At 48.7% G+C, this 8396-nt stretch overlaps 1 long non-coding RNA gene across 1 annotated transcript; it reads left to right on the top strand.

The window, feature by feature from the left end:
* The first annotated feature begins 5851 nt into the window (after positions 1-5851).
* On the top strand, positions 5852-7521 carry LOC144150979 (uncharacterized). Its single transcript, XR_013318593.1, has 2 exons — positions 5852-6002; positions 7252-7521. It is a non-coding gene; the product is annotated as an uncharacterized LOC144150979 (long non-coding RNA).
* The last annotated feature ends 875 nt before the right edge of the window (positions 7522-8396 follow it).

Genomic DNA, 8396 nt, shown 5'->3' with positions numbered 1-8396 from the left:
AAGACGGGGAAGCAGTCTGGATGCTGCCATTACGGCTGGCTCCCCGGTATGCGCACTTCGTCAATTTGGAATGATTATTTGGATAAAGGTAGTGTCCATTATTCCGGCAACCGTGAGAATCACCGTCAGACATTTCTCACGGCAGTCGCCTCTTATTGGCTAAGCAGGCTACATGGAGATGCTATGGAATAAATATTCCCTCAAAAGCCGTGTTTGCGGCTGCCCCTGCAGCGCTGTGGTATCATACTTGGTTTTAAATGAGAAGGCTCAGTTTTGAGTCCGACATTGCGATGCTTTTTTTTTTAGCTCTCAGAATTTTTAGGTCATCGTGAGTTTATTAATACTTTTTTTACATTGGTTTTTACTATATCAAGAGATCGACGCACAGGACTTCTAGAATGGGTTGAATTACGTTTAATATAGGTTGTGTTTTGTGTCCTTGGGCTGTGTTAGATTAGGTTTGTTGCAGTTGGGCTGGATTTAAGAACGCTGTGACGCGTTCGTTTAGGTCACTCTAGGTTCGGTGACTTATGTTATGCTAGGTTACGTTGGGACGTAATACTATTCAGCAAAGTTTAGGCCAGGCAACATTTATGCAAACTGCCGTGAGAATTTCCCGGAGGTAATTCTTTCGGCTGCCGTGAGATTAGACGCAGCCTTGGAGAAATGGCAAATGATGGTTTCAATATGTTACCTTATGTATGTTTCTGATATCCCGTCAAGATTTCCTTCTAGTGCAAGCCTCCAGTTGTGTCACTTTCTTGGACCCTGGGACAACAACAATGACTCATATTCACGGGAAAAAAATTCTGCTGCGTTTTTTGCGAGATTCAGGACTAGATAAAAGTTTGTAATTCTTCCATTGTGCGCATGGGTACGTCTGTACGCGTTTGCGTCATGTACGCTTTGACTCCTTTTTCTTGTTAGGCGCTCTGCGCTTCCTGGGCTCCATTCGCTCATTTTTTTTCCCCTTAACTTTATTTCGAGTTTTTTCCTTGCCCTACATTGCGTGCCATTTTTATTTAACTTTTTTTTCTCTCCATTGCTGCTTTCCCGATCTCTCACATTCACTTCACTGCATTGTAATCATCCCCATCTGGCGTAGCAAGCACTGCCGCTAGCAGAGCTGACCTCTCCAGCCCACATTAAAGAGTCCTCTCTCTCTCTCTCTCTCTCTCTCTAGATTCCACTTGTAGTCTCAGTATTTTGGAAGTGTGGGGCACGAAGAATTATGTTTCGAAAGGAAATAACCTTGTTTCGAAGCAGTCGGGTGCATAAAGCCATGATGTTCCCTATTCTTCAAGGGGTGTGTCATATGAGCAATCTAAATTGCCCGCATAAATGTCTGCTCCGGCTTCCAGTATAGCCGCTTTGCGTACAGGCAGGTGACGAGCCGCGTTTCGGCCTGACGTCACCCTGCCGGCTTCACACGGCTGGGAAGACAGCTCTCTCCACGCGCTCTCTCCACTCTATCGTTCTGTGGTCCTCCATCGCCCGCACTGTTGACACAACGACGAGAATCGACGCGTCGAAATAAACAAATCCTGGTTCGCCAGGTTCCTGTAGCTCCAATATATATATAGCACTACATCACAGGGCGGCCAGCGCAATATAAGAATGGTAAAAATAATACAAAATTAATACATAAACTGACATTGATGCGCCTGTTTTTCTACAAATGTCGTTTAAAGACCATAGTCTTCTATCGCCCCTGCCTCTTAACACTCTCCCCCATCCCCATTACTGCTGTTTTCTTGCCCTGCTCCCCATAATGAATGCAATTGGAATTTCCTCTAACCGATTCACTTTTCCCGCGTTCGCACTGCACGTGCGACATCTGCTTGGACCTTTTCTTCCTATTTGCTTGGAGCGGCTCGAAAAGACCTCTCAATTTTGTATTTACGTTTATACCTCCTCTCTGCGGCACCGTTCCCTTACCGCCTTCTTCCTCAAACAGATTCCACGACTATTCAAGTTCGTATAACGTTCCCTCTTTTCGAAACAATGTTGGTACGTATGATTTACAGTAGTAGTTTCAGTAGTTTAGAATGTTTATGGCCATACGTACTTCTGGATCAAGCATTCCTTCTTTAGGCTCTGCGGCAATTGAGTCGAGCGACAGGCGGACAGATCGACGGACGGACGGACAGACCGTCTGTCCATCCGTCTGACAGACAGACCAACAGATAAACGGACGAACGGACGGACCAAATTTCTCGCGTGTAGGTAGCCCAAGTGATTCTATACTCCATTAAGCCTGAAATGCGGCGTTTCTGAAAGTATTTCGTGACATGTGAAGAAATTCATGCGCGTGGCCATGGACCGGGATCATCGTGCACCCCAATACGCGATTTAGGTGGCTGGTCGGAAGACGCTGTTAAGGAGTATCTCGGAGTAGCATAGCGTGTACGCACACTGGGAATCCTCGATTTACCAGTCCTGGACGGTCCGCGGGCATTCCCAGGACTGCCTTCCGACCGGAAGTCCCATATGATTATATATAGAAAAATGGAGCGCCGAATTTTAAAATCGAAGGGGCCCACTATTTCTAAGGCACACGTTTGGTCTAGGTTGTTCAATGTGAACATTTCAACCTGAAGTCAGCGCTGCATACGTCCCCTTTCGGGTTCCTGTCAGTGCTCTTCTGAGCTGCTAGCTCATTCGACGTTTTCATGCACGTCACAGGCTGGGAGTTAAGCCTCGATGTTCTTTACCCGGAGCTGCTTCTCCGACCCGCAGCTTCGTCTAGGGTCTCAGCCTTAGATCTTCAGGCGAACGACTCAGGTACGACGAAAACTGGGCTGGCGTCTTGTAATCTCCACCTCCCCCCCCTTCCCGCCTATTCAAACCCTCAGTATTGCCAATCTGCCTTCTGCCTATTCCGCCAAATATAGCGATTTTTTGTATAGTGCTGTATTCGTGGATTTACTGTTGCCGACAGAAACTGCCAACAGCAACGGCGCGCGCCGTCAAGCGGTGTCGCCGTCGTGATATGAGTGCCGTACTCGTGAAGCTTGGCGTTGTGAAACTGCCGTATTCTCTCGCCGGCACGCGGCCCGTATTGCGGCCCAAATACTGTCGTCGTGATATACGTACCGTTCACGCGAAGCTCAACAAAATCAGATGTTGTTAAGTGCACTGAAACTGCAAAAGTCCCAAATAAACTGGCATTGTTCATTACAGTGCACTTTAAAAATCAATACATCGGTTAGATTGATGCACCTGCAGTACGGCACGATGCCCCACAGCCGTCTCTAGGTCACTCCTCTATGGCCGTGATGTTGAGGCTACCACTTAGCCCAAATTCCAAACCCTCAGCTAACGTGTCCTCATCGTCCCGCCGTGTTTGTATGCCTGGGTTCTTACTTCTCAGGCACGAAAAGTCACAGTAGTAGTAGTCGTTGTCGTTGCCGGTGTCATCGCGAATGATACCAGTACAGCCGCCGCTGTCACCTGCCTCCGGCGAGCGACTATACGGCGATTTCACGATGTCTGATGTCGTCGACCTTTACGAATACGGCACGCATATCACGACGCCCGTCTTCGAGCTCCAAGAACGGTCGCGATGGCGTGGAAGTATCACGACGTTAGTTTTGGGGCCGCGAGACAGTAAACAGGATCAGAATCCGAATCAGAAACGACGCCGAGCTGCACAGAATTGTTTTTCGTCGCAAACCACTTCGTCAGAAAACAACAAAAAATGGAAAGGTATACTCGGTTACAACTCAAGAACGGCACCACCTCATGTATTGTATCATTCCGCCAAAGCGCCGGACCCGTGCCGTCAGTGCGCGCGCGTTTTGAAAGGGGTTTGCTATGAATGCGTGATATCGTCTGCCTTGTCTCACGCAGTTTGTTTGTCGTCACTGGAGTCGTTTATAAGCATATTAAGTCCAAAGAATCACGGGAACGGCTCACGCCATGTTCAAAATATTCCCAGTAACGCCCTACTTGCGCCGCGCTGAGAAACATCCGGCTACGGTGATAAGGCACAGCGCTAACTTCCGGTGCCGTTCTTAAGTTGTCACCGAGTATAGTGGCTGCTGGCAACATTGATCTGACCTATAAATACCAAAATAGGGCCGATACTTTTGGCGGCGTAGGTAGAAAGCAAGTTGGCAACATTACCCCTTAAGTTGGCAACATTTGAGTTTTGGGTAGTGGGGATTTGACGACGCCAGAGAGATCTGCACATTAAGTTGCATTAACAATCATACGCGCGTTGCGGCAAGCACCGGATAGCTCAAAGCCGAATTGCGACGGAGAATATGATGATGATTAGTCGCTCTCCCTTTGAATCGGGCATCGGTTGTCACCAACCGACTTGCCCTTGCCCGCAGTGCTCCTTGGTTGAGCTTCTCCTGCGTTTTATTTCTGCGTTTCCCGTATTGGCGAAGCTGTGCGGGAAGTCTGCGTTTGGTTCACCGGTCCCTCTTTCTTGTGCCCCTTCCTGGAATAATCGGCTGGTGTAGACTGTGTCCGACAAAAGTCATCGTCACGTTAATCATTGCACCCATGGAGGAAGAAATTGCACCAGCCTGATAGTCGCCCCTCCGTGTCGCTTTCTGAAAGGATTTACAGGTGTATGCGCTCCCCACAATATTAACCGTCAAGCTAATCACCGGCGTGGCCAGCACAGGCGGCTGGGTTCCTTCTCGAGAAGGGCAGCTGTCTGTCGTCGCCATCGGCCGTTGTATCCCTACGGCTTTGATTTGGGTGCAGTGCGCCATTCTGTCCGCTGTAGGATTGGCCCATACTTAAAATGTTCATCGATCTTCCCGACACTGGGCATACGGGTGAACTATTCTGGTGGATTTTAAAACGAAGAAGCTATGTGTAAGCGCCATTCTTCGTCGTGCTTGTTCAGGAAGTCGCCAATGTGATACGTACAGTCAGGGCGATGGAGCAAAGCGATACGTAGCGATGTGACCAACAATCCGTTGTCGACAGGTTTATCTCAGGCAACACTGAACGCAAATGCTGCAGCATATTTCCTGAAAAACGGCAGGGAAGTGATAGGGGGCTGATAATTATGAGCTGCGCATGCCATGGTGCCAGCAATGACATCGCTTGGAATAAAATAATCTGCGGATATCAGCTATATACAGTGCAATAGAACGGTGAACCTTTAAAGCTTCATAGTGCGGATGCCGAGTTCCTCTAACAGTTTGTAATTCGTGAAGACTCAAGGCATTGAAGGGCCGCAGAGGGTCTATAAAGATGGCCCATGTATTGGCTGCCTGCTTGGTGACATATTCCAAAGCAGCGCGTGGAGCGGCTAGCTCGGTCAATGTAGACGCCATGCTGAGGCTGAGTTTTGTGCTGATCGTAATTCACGACGAAGGAATCGAAACATGAAACCTGGAAGATTTTTCTCTGAAAGACCAATCGTTATTTCTACGCGAATTCATCGTGAACAAAGCCCGTAGTAAAAAACATTAAAGCTGGAGTGGAAACGTTTGCTCTTCGCGTGAGTCGCTGAACTACCGCCAAAATGCTGATAGGGGAAACAGCAGCCATCACCCACTTTAAAAGAAAAAAAAATGCTCCTGATCTTTTGAGAACGACAATGGACACTAGCAAAATTCGCTTCTAGTTCTTCGAGAAATGGCATAAAGAAAGGCACAAAACAGCCAAATCAGAGTGTATATGATGACCTTAGCCACTGGCGATGCAAAAAGTGGTGAGGGTGACCGCCACAAACAAAATTCAGCCGCTTATGCGATCGAAGCTGCTGATCGGTGGTTGGCCAACGGCGGTCCGCTGATCGGCTGACCAACGAAACAAATACTATGTGCTATTTTTGTAAGTCGATTAGCCCAAGTTGACCCGGGAGTGGGATACTCGTTATTCGGCCTGTGTGCTAGGTAACAAGCCCGGCTGGTGATGTGAACGCAGGTGCACCTTGCGATGCACGCCTGGGCGTACCAGGCAGGACCGGTGCAGGCACGGCTTCGAGGAGAGCTACCGGTGCTTCTGCGGCATCATGGACTTGCCGAGAGGTAAGGGTGGGAAATCCTTGTCGACACTGACTGAGGTGTAACATTGGGACGTGTCCGCTTTCCTTTCTTCAGGTTCTTTTGCTACACCACCCCGTGGCTGCTTTACGGTCGTCTTATCTGGCATGTTATCAGTTTTACTGCCTGCATGATGGCCTTGTCATTACAGCCTACTGTACAGTTAGCGCGCGTAAACTCTTGCTGCTTACTACAGTTCGTACGAGGGTCCTTAACTCTGCATGTTGAGTGATGGTGATTTCCTGCACACCGAGGGTAGCGCAAGAAAAGTGTGCCTTGCCAGTGCTGCAACATGGCTGAAACGTAGCCTCGAAACGCCCTGTCCAGGAACTTCACAGTAGCGGAGTGCTTTAATAGCCTTAAACGAAGAAAAATATCCAAACACCCTGTGAAGAACCACGTCAAACAAACGCACCCCGTGAGGGTGGCATTTTCAGTATCGCTCTGCAGCAAAATCTTCGGGACTTGCTTCGATTAGGAAAGTGTTGTTTGACTATGGGGTTCAACGTGCCGACGCCACACACGGGTGATGAGGCGCGCCGCAGTGGAGGGCTCCTGATTAATTTTGACCACCCGGAGATCTTTAAAGGGACCCTGCCACAATTTCTATAAGCGCTTTCACTCTTTCCTTAGCTTCTGGAAGCACCGCGAACGCTACAGTCATCGCCAGCACGGAGCGGCGCTGCATGCGTGATTTGCTCGTCGCGCCAGATACGCCTTCCGTTTCTGCTTTGTTTTTGTGGCTTTAGTTTTTAAAGTTGCTATTGAAAAGCGTTCATTGCTGCAACTGAAGGAAAACCGGCCAACAGCCGCTACATGGCCTCTATGACGTAAATCGGGCCTTGGAAGAATATCAAGACCGGGAAAGAGATAAAAATCTTTTGAGCTAGTTTCCAAGTTATCTTAAGGGCATAGAGCAGTAATTTTTGGCTGAGGTATTATGCGACCCCTAATCTAAGCACTGGGTGTGTTGGGTGACCACGTTCTGCAATCATTTAAGATTTCAAAAAAAAGTTGAAAAAAGTGCTGCAGGGTCCCTTTAACGTGCGCCGACAAGAATTTGAAAACTAGCATTTCTGGCTATTGCCTGGGAATTCATCGCAGGGCGTGCAAAAGAGTTGCAACTTGCACACTTCTTTAATGTTTATCTTCGAAAGAGGGGGGGGGGATGGAAGTGGCGGGATTAATTAACCTAACGCACAAAATCCCTCTCCGCGCCTTTCGTATCTCCCAGGCCGCACCATACGTGCGACGGCACAGCAGACGACCCGGCCCCGTGGTGTGCGACCCCGTGGACCCGTCCTTGTTCACCGTGCCGGGTCGCCGTCGAAGCCCCATCGGTTTCAGACAGCTTTGCCGGCTGGCCGCGGGGTGGTTCCGCGTGTCCAGCAGTCGGTGCAGGATGGTGCATAACGACGGCTCCTATACTACGGGGCTGCTCAGCCCGCCAAAGGAGACCCGTGCCAGAACACTCCTCTGCACGGGAACAGCGCGAACCTTCGACACTGGCGGCAATTGTGCCTGCCAGGCATTTGATGGTTTCAACGGCTGCAGAAAGTGCTATTCCGATTGGCCTTGCAGAGCTCTACATTCTCGTCTCGCTTTCTGTGAGAGACGTTGAAGCACCAAATGCTTGGCGAACATCAAGCGCTTGCCACAGCTGTCGTAACGCTTTTTAACGAGAACGTTGCCAAACCTATCGGTTAATAAACAACTTGAAAGGTTTGCAAAAAATCTGCTGTCTGAAAAAGGCATTACAGTCCCCCCGTGTCGTAAAATAATCGGCCAGACGTACTTCCCTGGGTCAGAAGCCCATTCCGCCTAAACTAGGTGGTGCTACCAAGACGGATTCCCGAATCCCGGAATCACAACAATGCTTTGACTGTCACGTTCAGAACAGAGAGCACGAAGCCTGTCACACAAGAAACCTCGGGTATTTGGAAGCTTTCAGTCCCATTTGAGAAGTGACCTGAGGGACTTTGCAAGTGTTCAGAGGGGTTAACACATTCACTCGGTCGGCGCTTGACCAAGATGATTCAACTATGCAACTATGCAACTATGCAACATTGCAACTCCTTAATACCAAGTTTCAGCAAATATGTTTCTATCCGACTTACCGTACTGCTGGGATGTTTATTTCAACGTAACGTGTTATAATTTGATTTTTATACCAACCGACAAACGTGCTAAAATTTCGTGAAATTTTCAGCGTAAACCTCATTACACCTGTTTTCACAAAACGGTTGACGTAAGGGCTGCTCAGGTGGTCACGTCATGTCCTTTCCCTGAGCGCTCTTACTTGTAATGTATCTATAGACATTCACCATCTGAATATCCGAAAGAAATGCAGGTTATATTAGCGATCAAATCACTTCTTAG

Source organism: Haemaphysalis longicornis, unplaced genomic scaffold, assembly GCF_048455015.1.
Source record: "Haemaphysalis longicornis isolate Haplotype H1 unplaced genomic scaffold, Haemaphysalis longicornis Haplotype H1 scaffold_88, whole genome shotgun sequence".
Classification (NCBI taxonomy): Eukaryota; Metazoa; Arthropoda; class Arachnida; order Ixodida; family Ixodidae; genus Haemaphysalis; species Haemaphysalis longicornis.
Note: the sequence above shows the minus strand (reverse complement) of the source record. Positions and strands in the feature narration are given on the sequence as shown.